This window comes from Varanus komodoensis, unplaced genomic scaffold, assembly GCF_004798865.1.
Source record: "Varanus komodoensis strain SLA01 unplaced genomic scaffold, ASM479886v1 scaffold33, whole genome shotgun sequence".
In the NCBI taxonomy this organism is placed as follows: domain Eukaryota; kingdom Metazoa; phylum Chordata; class Lepidosauria; order Squamata; family Varanidae; genus Varanus; species Varanus komodoensis.
The window spans coordinates 3,236,605-3,252,668 of NW_025335817.1; the positions used below are offsets into that span (position 1 = coordinate 3,236,605).

The window sequence follows — 16,064 nt, forward strand, 5'->3', positions numbered from 1 at the left end:
GGGACTAAGAAGCTACTGTTGGGACACCCTTGCCCTGGGCTGGCTTGGAACCGGGCGGCAGGGATGCCTTTGCAGGGTGCCTGCAGACGCCGCTCTCAGCAGCCAGAGTACAGCTGCCCCGTCACACGCCTGTGCCGCACGCCTCCACGTCTCTGCTCCTGCAGGGTGAAGCCAAGCAAGCACTCTTCTTTCTCAGCGTTGTGCCCTTCTGGAGTGAAGCCCCCCAGCACACGCGCGGCCACCCTTGGGTGGAATGTCGCCCAACGCAGCCATGGGGGCAGGGAGCGGAAAGGGGCAGAACTTGCAAGCCAGAATTTGCAGCCTCTTCCCTGCACCCCAGTGCAGAGCAGAGAGAGGACTTGCCACCGTTGGCACAACAGCAGGCGATTCTCAAAAGGTGCTTTCCTGTAGGAAGAGCCTCAAGGCCGGGTCAGGTTGCGATCCACCCGGCCCCACATTCGTTTCGTGGGGTGGCTGGCCAGTGACCCAGTGGGGAAGCTGCCTAGGTGGGCAGGAGTGCCGCAGCTCCCGCAGCCCATCTTCCCCAGCGACTGGCGTGCCTAGGCGTGCTGCTGGAGGGTGCACAGGCCACCTGGACTAGTAGCCATTGATGCCCAGCGTTGATTTGCAGAACCCCTTTGGTGGCCATTGTGACGTTTGTTGTTTACGTGCTCTGGGAGGAAGGGCGTCCCGTTGCCAGGTCCAAATCTCTTCCCCGTCGGCTTCACGGGATGACGCCATTTGGGTGCTCGCATTTTGAGAGAGGGAGAAACAGGTCTCCCCGTCCACCTCTTCTGAACCAGGCAGCTTTGGATTCCTTGAGGATTTACCTCTGGCTTCCCTGCTAGGTGAGACGACCAGCAATGGCGGACATGTTTCCTCGAAGGAATACTGTGTGAACAGAAGGTTTTGGTTGCGGAGCTGGGTGGCAGAGTCTTCGTGGCTCGAGGCTTGGAACATCACACCCAGTCTGAGCCACAGTGCAGGACTCGATCGGGCTGATGCTCTGCCCTGTGCCTTGGAGGCTTCCTTGGAGTGTGTGTTGCTGTGCGTGGGAGCAGGAGTGTGAGCCCTTTGCGGCCAGCCCTCCCGAGTCCTTAGGTGCCCTCTGTCGCACCGACTGTGAGGATGAGGCCTGGCAGGGCCCTTGTGAACCAAGGAGGGCAGCCTGCCTGCAGAGCTCTGCAGGCGCTGTGCGGAAGAGGGCCGTGCTTCTGCATGCGTGCAGTGGCCCTGGGCGAAATCCTGGCATTTCCTAACCAGGCCAGCCTGGAAGGCTAGAGAACCATTGCCAGCCCGTGCTGGAAGTGCTGGGCTAGACGACGCTGAGGTGGATTTGGTATAAGTCAGCGTCTTCGCTTCCTTGGCAGATGGCTTCATGAGAAAAAGCTTCCTCGGAACTAGAGAACTTGAAACACTCCGTTTGCGAGATTGATGATACAAAAAAAAAAAAAAAAAAAAAAGAGCATAGTGTTAAAAACCCTTAAACACACACACAAAGGTGTGTGCAAGACGTCTTCCTGAAAAGCCACAGCTCCTGCAAGCACACTTGTCGACTTGCCAGGCTGCAACCCAGAAGTTCCCTTGCTAGCGCCATCGTAATTCTGCCACTGAGCTGACGGCTGAGAAGTTGCAGGCCTTGCCCGGCCTGTCCTCATGCTGCGCAGGGCACCTGGAGCCCCCCTTCCTGCAGGAAACAGGCCAGGGCAGCCAAAACTACGGCGGCCTCACTCTCTGGTTTAGCTGGGGTCTGCAGCCAGAGGAGGACAGGTGGCATCCTGGCAGACACCCCTTTCTCAGTAAGAGGCGCTTGCGTGCGGCACGACTGACCTCTCTGCTCCGGCTGCTCTGTCAACTGCAGCCGCTCTGTGGGACCGCCTGCCTGTCCTTGCAGTATTTGCGGCGTTCGTTCCACCCAAGCCCGTTCGGCACCGAGGCTCCCACTGCCAGACTGCGTGTTGGAAGCTTTGTGCACTGAGCTCTGCAGATTATTCAGAGCTTACGTGAAGGCCAGGCTGCAGCCACAAACACCCTGCCTGCTTCCCTCGAATGCAAAGCCAGAACACCTTGATGCCTCTCTGAGTCACGTGGGTGCTGAATGCTCACTTTTTCTCTGTCTGGGGCCAAGTGAGATATTCTCATGGATGTGATAAGCAAGGGTGTGGATGGCCTTTGAAAGTGGAGGCCGCAGGGCTTTGGCTTTGGGGGAGCTGGTTTCTATTCCAGCTTTAACAGGGATTAGGGAACTTGGTGAAGGTATTTGCTGCTCCCCCCCCCCCAAAAAAACCAGCTGTGCTTTTTCTATGCATTGTAAAGCAGCAGCATCAAGGCAAGCATGTTTGCATTGAAAGAGTGCTGTAAATTAAGGACGCATGATCATTTTGTCACCAGTTCACGAACCCTAAGAAAGCCAATGTGGCGTAGTGGTTAAGAGCACGGGACTGGGACTCAGACGATCTGAGTTCTAGTCCCTGCTCAGCCATGGAGCCCACTGGGTGGCTTTGGGCCAGTCACAGACTCTCAGCCCAACCTACCTCACAGGGTTGTTGTTGTGGGGATAAGATGGAGGAGGAGATGTAAGCTGCCTTGAGCCCTTTGTAGGAAAAAGGCAGGATATAAATAGAAAAAAATAAATAAATCACCTGTAGATTGGAGTACCCTCTCTTCATAAACGCCTGCACATTCCCAAGCTTGCCTTCGCATTCACAAAAGCTGTATTTGCAAAATGTGTGATTTTCCAAAAACACGCACACTTTAAATCACCTACACTTTGGTATACGGTGGGGGGGGGGGATTTGCCCAGCTTTAGGGAAAGTTTGCACAGCTTCCATGGTCGAGAGCAGTTCCTTTTTCCCATTTCTGCCTTCTGTGTAAAAGGAACGATGACTGCAAACACGCGCCCAGATTGAAGTGCTGTGAGTCACCTTTGGCGAATCGCCACTTGCCAGCCCTGCCTCCAGAACACGGCCTTCGGCTTGGCTTAGCTCTTCCGCTGCAGGGCAACCAGGCGATAACCTGCGCTGTGTTTTCATCTGAGCCTCCACTGCAGCTTTCCATGTCTGTAACTCGAGCATATTGCCTGCTTACATGTAAGGCAGTGGGTGTTCATGCTATGCTGATGACAATCCCAGCTTGAATCAGCTGCATTCTTGCCCTCAGCCCTGGTTCTAAAGCAGCCAAATGGAAAAGGCGGCAGGATGAGCCGTCTTGGGTCGTGATCCTGAGTGCAGCTCTGATGGCGTTGCTCCAATCTGAAATCCGCCAAGGCTGAGCCACGCATTCCTCCGGGGAAGATCACAACATGCCGGCATTTCTCCTTGCCCGTTCCATTCCAAGGATTCATTTTAACTGCTCAGCTCAAGCCTTCTTCTTAGAATAAAGTCAATGGGCACATCTTTGCACTGCCAGTGTTGGTTCAGGGGTGTGACGCTGTCGTGCACGTGATGCCGGGGTGTGCTCTCTGCAGCAGCTTCCCGCACTTCCCGTGTTTCCTTGCCTTAGGATTTTTGCTTGGAACTGTGGCTGAAACCCGCTGTGTGCAAGCGGCGCTGCTCAGAGCTGGCAGGACTTGGAGAAAGTGGCTCGCAGCAGGAGCCCCTTCCCCTGTGCCTCTGGACCGCAGCTGCTCCATAGAAGCTTCTCCTGCTGCCACAGGAGCAGTTTGCCAGCCAGGAGCCTGTTAATGGCGTTGCGAATCCCTTGCTCCTATGGCGCTTCGCTGGGCCTCCACTCCTTAGCGGGGAGATGGAAAATGGCAGGAAAGGGCAGCGGATTGATTGAGGGGATGGAGCAACTTCCCCTTTTGGAAAATTCGCAGGAGGATTTCGCCAGTAAGGCAAGACATGATAACAGTGTAAAGATTAAGCCTCGTGTGGAGGAAGCGGATAGGAAGGCTTTTTTCTCCCTTTTTTTGCAATGCTACAGCCCGAAAGAACCACCCCATGAAGATAATTGGGATAAACCTGATTCAGGATGGCGCAATAGAAGGATTTACCCACACAAGACGGAGACTGTGCAGTTCCTTCCACAGGATGGCCACCAATCGGGATGGACCGAAGAGGGGACTGGGCAAGTTCATGGGGCGGAGAGAGCCACGGATGACCACTGGCCTGGCTGGATGGCCTGGCCCTGTGCTGCTGGCGGAGCAAGTGCCGGAGAGCAGGGGCAGGAGGGCCCTTGTGCAAGCACGCCCTGCTTTTGCTGGCCGCTGTGTCAACAGAGCGCTTGGCTAGGTGGACTTTGGCCTGGTCCAGCCACAGGGCTGCCCTTCTGTTCCCATGATTTCCTTTCCCCGTCGGCTCACCTGTAGCTTCCCTGACTCTGCCCACAGAACCAAGAACCCCGACTTAATGAACCGGAAGTGTGCACACACAATTTCTAGGCAACCTTGGGAACTGAAGACGACCATGCGGCTTCCTTGCTCCCTTCTTTCCACCTCCCTCAAACCAGCCTTGGGAGCCCGAATACCAAGCAGCTGTTCCTCTCGCTTTGGCTCACGGCAGAACGCTTACCAACGAGCCGCTTTAATGTGTTTCTTTAACCTAGTTTTTTGCTGACAAGATTGGCTGAAGCTGTGAAAAAACGTTGTCCCTCCAGAAGTTCCTCTGGAATGCAGATCGGCCGTCTTCCTCAGCGGCAGCGAGATGTCTTGGCACCCCGCGCGTCGGTCCGAGAGGCCTCCTTGACACAGGCTGGGCTGATCTCAGCACAGGAAGCCAGAGGCGGCCTTTGGAGCCGAGCAGCATGCGCTCGTGGGCTGAATCACCTGGGTCAGCTGAGCCCCCGTTCACCTGCTGTCACCCTTGTGACTAATTTGTCCGTCTGAGGCTGGTTGGCTGTCTGGAGGCTGCAACCTCGATTTACGACTCTTGTGCAGCGGGGCCTCTGGCTTGGCATGGGTTTTGTTGCGCTTGGGTGGAGCAGAGGCCTTGGTAATGTTGAAAGTGGGAGGGACATCTGCGAGCAATGAATGACATGTGCTGCTCCTGAATGGAGTACCAAGTCCAGCATATGAATGAGAGCGGGGAAAAGCCCCGTTCACTGGACCGACTCTTTGAATATCTCTGTGGAAGCAACAGTTCCCTTCTTACTAGCGCTCCTTTTCACAGCTTGCCTTTCACAGCAGAGAGTCTTAATAGCAGCCACTGGTAGGAGGGCAGCAGCTTAGAGAGTAAAGATTGGGGTCTTTTCAGTTTGCAAAAATGACCATGGCTGCTCACCTGGAGTCCTTGAGAGCATGTGTCCAGTGAACGCTCCGATTCGTAGCAGCCCGGGAAGCTTAGATGGCACGAGACTGTTGGACTGCATTGCACCCTCTTGCCTGTGCCAGCTCCTGGCAGCTCTTCCCCGTCTCCCGCAGGGGCCTTTCCCAGCCTTGCTACAGAATGACTGGCCAGCAAGCAAAGCAGGTGGTGGACTAGTCACTGGACTCTGGCCTTGGACCCCTGCCTGGCTCAGAAGGCATTTTGGTCTTGCTGGGAAAAGTGCAGAGTGGCAGAGGAGTTCCTGCGCTTACCGCATCTCCTGGCTCGGGGTTCTAAAGCTTGCTCTCACGGCCGTAATTAAGGCTAGTGCCGTGCACCTTGCATCCTCCGTGTCAGAAATGGGAACCCGCCTCTCTGCCCTTAATGCAGAGAGCACCACCTCTGCCAACGCCCAGCTACAAAGCCTCAACAGATGCGTGCATCTATTTATTATTACATTTTTAAATTGCATGGGGATGTATGCATGCATTTAATTGTTATATTTATAGGCAGCTACAAATACCTCCTTCCCTCTATTTTATTCTCACAGCAACCCTGTGAGGTAGGTTAGGCTGAGCATGAGCTTTGTGGCCGAGAGGGGACTAGAATCCAGATCTCCCCAGTCCCGGTCCATTGTGCTAATCTCTCTCTGTGAAATCTATTTCTTGCAGAGACTTGTGTGCAAGAGTGATGCAGTTGTATAACCTGTTTTAGGAATGGCTCTCAGGCTTAGCATCCAGGGCAGGGGTGCAGCAATCAGCAGTGGCTTTCGGACTATCAAAACTGAACACATCACAGCCCTTGTTCTCAGAAAAGATCTGTGTCCCAGAAAGGATCTGCAGATCCTTTCTCCAACTAAAAAGGAGGGAGGAATCTGAACGTGTGCTGTTGCGGCCCTTTCCTCATTCCAGAGACATTCAAGCTGTGACCATGTGTAACAGCAGATGGCCTCATTCTGCCCTCTGTTTCGCTCTCGGTTTCCTTGGCACATTAGACTCAGGGAGCCCACGTAACCCTGTAAGGCGCCATACACAGCAGGGTATAAATAATTTGTCCACTGTCTCATCTGCTCTCTTGTGCGGGATGCACAAACGCTTATGTTCTGATGCAGTGCCAGTCCTGCTCAATGTGTGAACTCGCCCAGGTCGGGGTCACTGGAAAGCAGATCTTGATCTGCTCAGCTTTCCTCTTCTGTCTGCTCCTCATTTTGGAGGGGGGTCTGAACTGACTTTGGGGAGTATGAGAAATGGCCCACTGATAGAGTGGTCTTGGAAGGGGCCCAGGCATTTGACATCCTCCTGTGGTGCAAGGTGATTGCCCAAAGGGGCTACTGTCGCAGGCCTTTCGGAGTTCACTTCTGTTTTATAGTTATCTATGTTCTAATGGTGGGTAGTTCAAAGCTGGGCTAGGATCTGGATGCGAATCCATCCCTTCAGCCGTGATTCCCATTGGGCTGCTGTCCGTTGCAGCTATCCAATTTCCTGGTTTCACTCCTGCAGCAAGAACAACCACCAATACTAATGATTTGAAAAACTGTGGGTTTCAAGGGCAACTCACATTCTGGACAAACTAATTGCATTTATTCTTGGTTTTCCTGACTTGGTCATTTTTGCAAGGCACATATTGGTGTGCACTTAACAGCTGCACTGCTATGAAACACAGCAACGATCTTTCTCTGCTGGCAGCCCAAAGGCTGGAGTTGACCTGTGAGTGTCCTCTGTTTCCATCATTCCAGGATATCTTTGCTGGGTTTGCTATGCTGTAGCTCTGAAGCTGTTGAGGTGGGCAGCTTTGTGGTCCCCATATCTCTGTGATGTTTGAACTGACCAGGGGAACAGCCATTCCTGGCTCATCTTCTGGTATATATAAAAGGATACCAAGAGGTGGTGTGGAAGTAGTTTGGCACTGGTGCTGGGAGCACAGTCTGAAAATCAAACTGGATGTTTCTTGAAACATTTGTACAGACATGATTTGTAATGCTACAAATGTAACATTCGTTACACTTTGATTAGCATAATGCTCTCACAGTAGTTTACAAACAGTATATAAACGTTTTAAACACATAAATAGTTTGAAGCTCTCACAGTACTTTAATATATGAACCAGCAGCATATACTTGCCATCTTCAAAAGAAGAATTGTTTGACTATTTGGTCCGCTGTTGCTGAAGTTGCTTGAAATGTGAATGCATTTCATACAAACTCTTGTATGTCAATTAAAAAATGGGGGACATTTGAAAAGATGAATAGAAATGAGGAGCTTGTAGGCACCATGTTCAGGGCTTGTATGCTTTGAAGGTGTCCCGGGAGGTGTCCCAGGTGCTGGAGTACCTGAAGATGCTACGCTGGGGACTCCCAGGTTAAAGCCACCACCTTGAATTATGCCTCAAAAGCCACCAGCTGCCTGTATAGGGCTGAGGTTCCACTGTTCTTGAATTCACATCTGGGGCTTCGGAAGTCTCTCATTTGAGAAAGGCTCTCCAGATTTTGTTAGGATGTATCATCTACACAAATCTGCTAAGTCTTCAAAGTAAGTATGCTGAAACTCAGAAGTATTTTGGGGCCTAAAAAGCTGAAGTTGCTCCATAGCACCTTTGCGTACATTCTCCAATGCACAGATTTTCCCCTCTCTGCCTCCTCATTAGTTAAGGCTGGAAGAAGAAGAGGAAGACGCACTTTTCTCTATTCCTGAGCAGAAGCACACACCATCAACTAGTTATCAGCTTGACCATGTAAGTCATGTGGTAGCAAAGCTGGTTTTGGTCGCTGAGTTTCTGTTCTTAGGTGCTCAGCTCTGAAACATGGTGGGAAACTTTGGGTCATCTGTTCCTCCCTGTATAATCTTCCCCACAAGGTTGTTGTGAAGCTAAGGGAACATGTGGACTGCCCTCGACTGCTTGGATGGGTTGGGGTAAATATGTGGTATGGTGTGACGTCATCCTGTCTTAAAGCACAGAGCTTAAGCTCTTTTACATGGCCTGCAAAGTCTCCAGCCATCTATGAAAAGGCAAGTGTGAATTTCAGATCGGTTTTCTTGGCTTTTTGTTTGTTATGTTTGCTCTCGCTCGCTCTCTTTTCGCATACTGGATCGAATGCACATGGAACCCATATTATAGTAGAGTTGAAATATAGCTTGTATGTTCTCTGTGGGTTTTACTTCTCAGAAGAATGTTTTGTGATTCAGTTTTTCCTCTAGATTAAAAGTCTTGGCTTCTGCTGCCTGTTAACCCTCTTTCCATCTGGCTGGATAGCAAACAAACACAGAAATATCTAGGATTCAGTTTAAATTTCGGGACAGAAATTCATCCTGAAAAAAATGCAGCGGACTCCTAACAACTAATCTTATATGGAAAAATAACCTGCTGTGAGTGGGTAGACCATTCTTAGACTCATTTCTTCAAAACAAACCATTTTTTTCAGGAGGCCTGCCGTGAAATAAAGATGCTTTCTACCCTAAAATATGATTGTGGAAGGCGGTGTGCTCATTGTGTTGCAAAAGACTGCGCAGTGCAGGCCGTCAGAAACCCTGGAAGGCGGTCTCGTTTCATCCTGAGGATTGCTAGGAAGGCCTGTGCAGCTTGGGCTTGGAGCAGCCCCCCTTTTCCCAGAGCAGGGGCATTTGGGGGGGATGGTAGCCAGGCTCACAGAACCCCATATTCCTGCCTCCCCCTTTCGGGGACCCTCTCCGTGTTCTGGCGCGCCACTTGTAGCATTCCTGCCCATTTGTCATGCTGCTGGGAGGTGATGAGACTCGATGTCTAAAGCCTCAGGGGGCCTGAGGTTTGGGGTGGGCTGCCATGAGTAGTTCTGTGTCCCAGGTGGAGGCTGGGCTTGCTGTTTTTAGGAGTGGTACAGTGGAGCCGGGGCTGCCTGGGATACCGTGCCGGCACTCTCTGCTTGGCGGGAACACTGAGGCCACCCGCCCCCTCGTGTGCTTGGGTGCAGTCCTCGCACTGTGCCGGGCAAAACGAACCCACATGGCCGTTCATGGCCTTCCTTGCAGGATCAGTGGAACTGCTGTGCTTTGAAACCTGATGCGTTCATGCAGAGTATATTCAGAGGGGACCGATGTGGTGGGCGGCATATTTATGGCCAGGAAACACGCTAGTTCTGCATTTCCCGTTTTAGACAGTTTTTCTCCTAGTCCATCAGTGCCCACAGTGGTGCTCCTGCAGACATCATTATGTTCACTATTTTCGATTAAAGTGCAATTGCAGGTTTGGAGCCAGGACATCTGAGACCCGTTCTGTTGACCTGTGCTGTTATTCCAAGGCTTTGATCAAAATGATATTTGGGGGACAGAGCCTACTTGGAGGAAGGGGTTTTGGGGGTGCAGGTGGTGAAGGGAAGGGGAGAGATGAAGTACCGAAGTGGCTTGTTTCAGATGCCAACATCTTATTCAGCAAATGGCTTACTGTAACTGGGAGGGGAAAAATATCAGACAAATAGAACAGTCATCCATTTGTGTCACCCACAAAGTCTTAGTTGGCAAATGGCGAATCGTCATGGATTATAAATGAACGTTTAAGTTTCTTGTGCAAAGGGCTTGCGGGGGGAGGCAGTTGTGTGAAACGCTATTGAGAACTGCCCTCCCTCGAACAAAGAGTTACAGTTTTAGCCTCAGCTAATCAAGTTTACATGTCATATACTGCTTGACTGACTGATCTCTTTTTAATGTGCAAATGTTGTCCTAAGGCAGGTTGCTCCTGGGTGAGTCCTGGTGTCTTGAGTCCATTCCTTATGTCAACACTAACACATTGCTTACTGGTTCTGTGTTTCTTTCTGATATTTAAGCAATGAATGCAGGCACCTTTGGTAAGATCGTTCCGTGGGCTTGTTTGGCTGCAGCATTTGCCGACTCATAATCATAATCACACTACAGTCGTTCAACTAAGTGCATGATCTCAGAAGTCCTTGCAGCAGCCTTGTAAAGATGGAAACAGTTGGACTGGACATTACCAAAAATGGAGGATGCAGCGTTTTCCCCTTTCAGGCTCCCAGGGCAGCTGCGCTTCCTTCCATGTCCCTCACGTGACTTCCAGAGCCTGACCTGAGTGCCAGCAGCCCCTCTTCCCCTGGTCCCTCTTGGGATGCGGAATACGCAGGTGCTGTGAGGGCTTCCCCCCCCCCCATTTTTCTCCTCATCTTGCTTTTTGGAACATCGAAAAGTTTTGGAAATCTTGAAAGCTGGCACACCTTCGGTGGACTTCTGCTTGCCCTGCTAACGAATGCTCTAATGCAGCTACGGTTTGGGGCAGGAGCTGGCAACCTTTAACACTCAATGAGCCATTTGGACCCGTTTTCCACACAAAAGGGAGCCACAAAACCCTTTTGACATCTAAAATGAAGATAACACTGCATATATCGTTTTTTACCTTAATGCTATGTATATCTTCATCATGATTTAGCTGCAGCTCTTGTTCAGTCACTAAAAACTGTTATTTTTAATCTTACATTATAAACTAGTAGGACTCCTTTCATATATTTTGAATAGGAGAACAGCTTCCTGAAGAGTCAAAGTCAGTGCTAAAGGGCTGCATGCATTAAACAGCAAACCCATAAAAGCAAATGAATCTACCCATGTACCATTAAACATTCGGTTTTCTTCAGAAACTTTTCCTTCGATTTATCCATGGTTGGAGGGGGGGAAAGCTCAGTAAATAAGCGCCAGTCGCAGATATAGGTGTGTTTAGTGACTGATTAGCAGATAAACAGTCAAGTGCTGTGAATTGTGACAGGTCCCAAGCCAGCTGTTAACATTCATATGAAGGAGATTACATTGGGACAAAGAGAATCCTTTCAGCAGAATCCTTTGTTGTTTGTTTCGTGTAACATGAGAGCCTGCAGGAAGCTTGTTTAGCAGAGGAATCTAGCGACTTACTTAACTAGCTGTTTTATTTAACTAGCTGATTACTTAGCTAGCTAGCCGGGCGTTCCTGAGTGGAGCCTCGAGCAGATCAGCAGCTGTGTTTTGAGCCACGAGCTGCAGCAGAGGGGTTCAAGAGCCACGTGGGGCTCTGGAGCCGCGGGTTGCCGACCCCTGGTTTGGGGGATTGTGCATATGACGAGCAGGGCTATCTCTGCTGCTGGCAAGGGAGTGTGGTGTTTCTTCTGCCAGGTCTGCGGAGAAGGCTGGCAGGCAGAGACACTTCCCGAGCCCCCATCGGGGGTTCTGCATCTCTTGAACCATCTTGGTGGCGCCCCACAGTATCTCCCTGCCAAACCCCAGCTTGGAGTGCTTGTTGCGTTGGCCCAGCTGTGGGCATAAGCCAGCTGTTGTGTTTTGCAGGAACAGTTAAGTCATTGGGAGGTGGTGCCAAAGAACTTCCTCTGCCAAAATGCCATTAGTAACTTCCTCCTTTTCATAGCTGTTGAACCTCCCAACCAACTCCTCCTGGGCCTTTCTGGAGTGAGTGGAAATGGATTTAATTGATACTGGCAGGAATGTTTTACATTCTAAAATTGAATCTGACAAGATGCCCTGTGGCCTGGTAAAAGGAAGATAACCTGGTTTTTGTTTCTGAGTGTGTTCGGTGGAATAAGAAAACCTCTTTTTCATGGAAAGAAGCATGTGGCACCAGGGAAAACCAGATCTAAACTATCATGTCCCTGTTGTGATGAAGCTGCTTAGAGAGATGCCCTAAGGGACTGGCTTTGGTGACTGCAAAAACTTGCAGCTACAACATTGCATAAAAGCAATAAACTGTTAAGCAAACATTTCTTAATATGTCTTGTATGCTGCATTTGATCTTTAAATATCTTTATTGGACAAATCCGCATTACCAAAACGTGTAAAACGGCTGTCCTAAAGCGCAGGTAGACTCCAAGGGCATGTGTTGCATAACGCCCTTTTCAAGGCCAGATAAATGCCACGAGGTGGTGAACTCTCCTGGGGGTTTCCTTCCCCAGGCCTGAGGTCATGCTCAGGTTTTTACTTTTATCGTTTTGCTTAACCAAGGAAGGGCTCTATAGAACTTAAAACATTGCTCGCGACTTCATGGTCTTTCTTTGGTCCTGACGGAGGTTTGTCCTAATGAAGGTTTTTGGATAGCCCTTTTTTTCCTGATGGAGCAACAGGGCAACCTGCGGTGAGTGGGCAGGAAACGCTGTTGGTTCACCTGGCAGGCTTCAAGGTGCACACAGCCGTGTGTTCTCTGGTTCAGGAACTTTGCAAAAAGCTCTTCACGTGTGGATGGTTCTGTGGGTACAATTTCAGTAAGATTTATGGAATGCCGGTGAAGCCATTCAAGAGGAGCTCTTAGCTGACCCTTGGCAAATGCTTTAAATTTATTTTCCCCTTAAGGCAGCCCCGCTGGATTTCCTTTCAGCAGGTGAAGTAACATAGCGGATCCTGGTCCCCAGAGGTCTGCTGCTATCTTTGTAAATGCAGGTGCACAGGCAAGGAAGAAAACAACGGGCAAGAGTCCTGCTGGCCCGGCCCGGTCTGGCCTTGCCCCAAGCACTCTGCAACTCTTAAAGCGGTCGGTCGGTCGGTCTCCGCAGTGAGAAGCTGGAACAGGATATCACAACAATGCCCTTTCGTTTAAATATGGAGTTGCTGAATTTGTCCTTTTAAGGGTCTCTTTGTGTGTGTTTGTCATGAGTCAACTGCAGTGCTCAAAAAGGAAAAAGGAAGTTCTGCCCTGTTATCATCAGATACTGAACTTTTATGGGCATAATCCTGGGTTGTTTGTATGCCATGATTTTTCAGAAGTATGAAAGGACAGAACTTGCTACTGGGTGCAGAATTCTGTTCTTGAAGTCTTTCAGAGGGGAGGAAGTAGCTAGTCCTTAGGATGGCGGAAACGTGCTTGAATGCATGTGGCGGGGCCTGCTGGATGGGCTGGGGGCAAAGGTCTGGTTCCCTGTGCAATGCCGGAAAAGGAAAGGAGACCATATTCAGCTGAGCTGTTGTGCTTGGAAGAAGGTAATTGCAGAGCTGGTGGTCTCGTGGCGGAGTTCATGGGCAGCTCTGAATTTGACCACATGTGGGCTGTCCTTCACTGCCTAACCTTTGGGAAGACAATCCCTCCAGCAGCGAACACCACCTGAAGGCTAAGTTGCAGCTACTGGCTCAGCAGTGACTCAGTGGGTAGAGCCAGAATTAGCACGTTGCCGCCCTTGTTTCTTGCACGCCACCCGAAGCATGCTGAAGTGGGTGGTCCCCGCCTGCGCTGCTGTTTCGCGAGATCACATGAGGGCAAGGTCTCCAAAGTGCCAGCTTCTGCTGTTGGCATTGCCGGCAGGGTGCATGCAGTGGAAGGAACTTGCTGGTTCTAGCCCTGACTGTGTGAAGCCCCTTGCCAAAGACACCTGTCCTGGAATGAGATGCTTAACTTCCTTTTACATTTCTCCTCCAAAAATTCTCTCTCCCTCTCTCTCATGTTCAGAAATAGAAGTCTTCAAGCTAGCCTAAGCAGCACAGTTTTTCCAGATCTATTTTCATGTGTCTTGCCTGGTTTTGGAAGAGGGTCAGGAGTGAAGGGTGGGCGTGGAAGGAAATACTGTAAAAGCTAGTCTGAAGCTGACGAAGAATTTCTCATCATATGTAGAAACTTGCCAGACTCACCCTGATGGGGCTAAGCACACCTTGCAGTGCAACTGAGTGTAAGAGGGCCCTCGCCTTGGGGAGTTGGAGAGAGGTATTGGAAAAGGGAGCGCTTAATATTTCCCCTGCCATTTGCTTTCCCCCTAAAACAACTCTCCTCTGCAGCTGCTTTTATCGCTGTGGGACTCCAAATTAGTGTTCTCAAGGTAAACAAGGGTGCAAGACCCTAGCTGCTGGTTCAGCATTTTCCAGCTACCTTGAGCATTTTTGGGAGGGTTCAAACATTTGTACGTTGTTTACTAAAGCTGTCACCTGCATGGCCTAGTTGAATCTTGATGGCTCTCTAGACGGATCTAGACAGATCTAAGAGGGCAGTTTGGGGGGGGGGGGGGGGGGGGCGTGCCCAACACTGGCTCACATGGATTGTTGTAGGGGACATAACTCTGTCTGCTAGATCCAAATCGTATGCAGAGGAGAGCCGTTTATATCAGCTCCTCATGACTAACTCCATTTCCATTCTTCCGAGCGGGTTTTCTCTAAGTAGGGCTTCCTCTGGATCCAGCCCAGTGTGCCTCACAGCCAAGACAGCGCTTCTTTAAAAAAAAAAGGAGAGAAACATAGAAACAGAGCGAGTCAGAAGGGGTCTCCTGGGCCATCTAGTCTGACCCCCGGCTCCAGACGGCTCCGCTCACGACATGCCCACCATGTGGACGTCCAGTCTATCCTTGAACACCCGCACCGGTGGGGCCAAAACTTAGTGCCAAAAATCCATTTAATATGTAGTCCTCAAATAGAGAACATATCAGATATTAAACTGATAAGAACAGATACTACACTCGATCAGCGACGGGTGGTGGTGGCCACGGTGTGTAAGCAGTGCTGGCATCTTGCGGCAGAGGCCAATAAAACGGAGCACCTGCCTCGTTGCAGAAGCAACTGCTGGGCTGGGGCCTGGGAAGGGATCAGGAGGCATAATGAGCATGAGGAGGAGGAGGAGGAGGAGGATCCCAGCAGCCGTGGCAGCAGCAGCTGCCAGGGTGGCATTTGCTTCAGCATATCGAACTACAGCACCAGAGAAGTGGGGCGGTAAATATCACTATAGAGGTGTGTGAAACATGATTGGCTTCCGGTTCTTTGCCTCCTTCTTGGAGGGAGACCCTTCTCTTCCACTCTTCAAGGTCTGCCCCATAACTGAGACCCTCTTCAACATTAAAATGAAAGCCAACCTCCCTTACAAAGGTGTTGCAAGCTGGACAGCATGGTAATGTATGTAAAGTGCTTTCTGAAAAAGCATCGTCAAAAGCAAAACTGTCTCATGCTGATGAGACTGATATTTTTTTCCGTGTGAACAGCAGTCCTGTTCTCTGCAGGCGGATTGTGACCTTGATCACGTGGGCAGGTAATCCATCGTCCTCCAGAGTGTGTGACATCAAGGTTAATGCTGAAGCGGCCCCCTGTTGCAGAGAGATGTTCAAATGTGTGGAGCCTGCAGAAATGTCTTTTGCCAAGTTGCGCTCATTGTTTGGCATACAACCTTCAAACTCTGATCCGTCTGTGGCTGAAACTGTCTGTGGAGATTGTGATAAATTTGAAGACCAAACAAATGTTAAAGACTTTGGTGCTTTGCCACAGAAGCACTTTCGTTTGACTGTGGAGGGCTGCATCATACTTTTGCTCAAATAGTTTTCCCTTGCACTTGCCAGTGTTGTGAGAATCCTTTACACTGACGTGCATGTGCATTTACGCCAATCAGCATTGTGGAAATTGCTGGAAACCCTGTCGCAATAGTGGTGACTCAAGAGCTGTTCCCAGGAAGAGGCTGCTGTTGCCTCTGTGGTCAAAAGGCTTTCGATGGCCAAGTGAGCCGAAGTGCACACCTGTTTCTCCCGGTTTCTTGCTGGAGCACTGTGAATGCAGTGAATGGTGTGTGACTCTATGATGTTTTGTGCAAAGGATGAGAGACGTTGTCTACCTTGCAGGCTTGCTTTCTTTCACCTGACTAGACAGGCAGGGAGGAAGGGTGGTTACAGGTTACAGTGGACTTAGACCAGGGCTCTAGTCCGCTTTTGGCCATAAAGCCCACTGAGTGTCACCAGGCTTGTTCTGCTCTGGTTGACCTCGCAGGGCTGGGGTGAGGATCCAGTGGGCAGGAAGAAAACCAGGTAAGCTGCCTTGGGCCTCTTTGGGAAACAAACAGGGTGCAGAAGTCTCAAAACAAGGTCATGTACGCAAATACAACATCGTGATCCTTGCAAATGGCATGTCCAGGTGGGAC

The 16,064-nt window shown here is 50.4% G+C and overlaps 1 protein-coding gene and 1 pseudogene across 2 annotated transcripts in view; one reads left to right on the forward strand and one right to left on the reverse strand.

Moving 5' to 3' along the window:
- MYO1E (myosin IE) overlaps window positions 1-16,064 on the forward strand; it is a 63,878-nt gene that overhangs the window by 1,868 nt on the left and 45,946 nt on the right. The window lies entirely within an intron of this gene.
- LOC123027803 lies at window positions 14,539-14,643 on the reverse strand (annotated as a pseudogene).